General features: G+C 36.6%; 1 long non-coding RNA gene across 1 annotated transcript in view; it reads right to left on the bottom strand.

Annotated features, from left to right (window-relative positions):
- Positions 1–276: 276 nt before the first annotated feature.
- LOC135223696 (uncharacterized) overlaps positions 277–1,033 on the bottom strand; it is a 20,974-nt gene continuing 20,217 nt past the window's right edge. Inside the window, exon 5 of the long non-coding RNA XR_010316568.1 lies at positions 277–399. This is a non-coding gene — a long non-coding RNA (uncharacterized LOC135223696). The remainder of the gene's footprint in view (positions 400–1,033) is intronic.

Raw genomic sequence — 1,033 nt, 5'->3', positions numbered from 1 at the left:
CTGATGTACAAATGCCTTGAAAGTTAATATGCTGGAAGTAAAGAAGGAATATAATAGTGGATTGAGTTTTTTGTACGAATAAAATTATATAATTCAGAATTATTCCTATGACCAATTTTTTTAGGACTAAACGTCTTATGCGGTAATGGAGTGCAATGTTCTGTAGTTTTAAATTGCTGTATCATAAAAGCATGATAAGTAAATAATCACATTTTCCCATTCTGGAAACGTCGTCACCCATTCGATGCAACCTGAGAATGAAACCACCGACGTCGTCTGCCACTCGTATATATTCCAGTCCAGCGCAGTGTCGAGTACAGGGAAGTTCGTTCACAGCTATTGGATCTTCAAATGGAAACCCGTTACCAAACGTCGATGATGTAATCGTCGTTATCATGCCTAAAAAGAAGAATAAAAACAGTGCTTTGCAGCTCTAAGCACTTACATTGACCAAGAAGCTGTGGTGACGTGAGCAGATACCATTTGTTAGTATACCATTTGCCAGTTGGTGTCATACAGATTGCTTTCCGATACATTTTGATATCTTGTTGTCAAGCATTGTACTGTTCGCAAAACTGGTGGCTAAATTGAACCAGCTGAGGCATGAATGACACCACCTTAATGGCAATGAATTTTGCTGTGTAAAGTTGGTGGCTATATATAGGTGCTTTATAGATATATACATGTGACAATGTGTTTAGGCCTAGTATGCAAAATAACTGCTATCATCTCATCCAACTTTGAGCTGTTTTGGAAAACAGTTGACACATCCTTGCCCTTCTTACTTCAGTAGGACTGAAGTAACATCTGAAGATATGGCAATTATGAATCACACATTTCTGATAATGAATTCTGACAGCAGCTGCTGTGTGAATGTAGGAGATAGGTACTAGGTGAACTAGATTTTGCTTATAACTTAAGAAATAATTGTTAAGTGCAAAATACAAGGTAGTGAGAGTTTTTTTTTTTAGGGGTATTTCATTTGTTTCTAGATTGGAGAAAATATTATGAAAATTTAGGCACTATTGTTTCC

Source organism: Macrobrachium nipponense, chromosome 10 (assembly GCF_015104395.2).
Source record: "Macrobrachium nipponense isolate FS-2020 chromosome 10, ASM1510439v2, whole genome shotgun sequence".
NCBI classification, from domain to species: domain Eukaryota; kingdom Metazoa; phylum Arthropoda; class Malacostraca; order Decapoda; family Palaemonidae; genus Macrobrachium; species Macrobrachium nipponense.
Note: the sequence above shows the minus strand (reverse complement) of the source record. Positions and strands in the feature narration are given on the sequence as shown.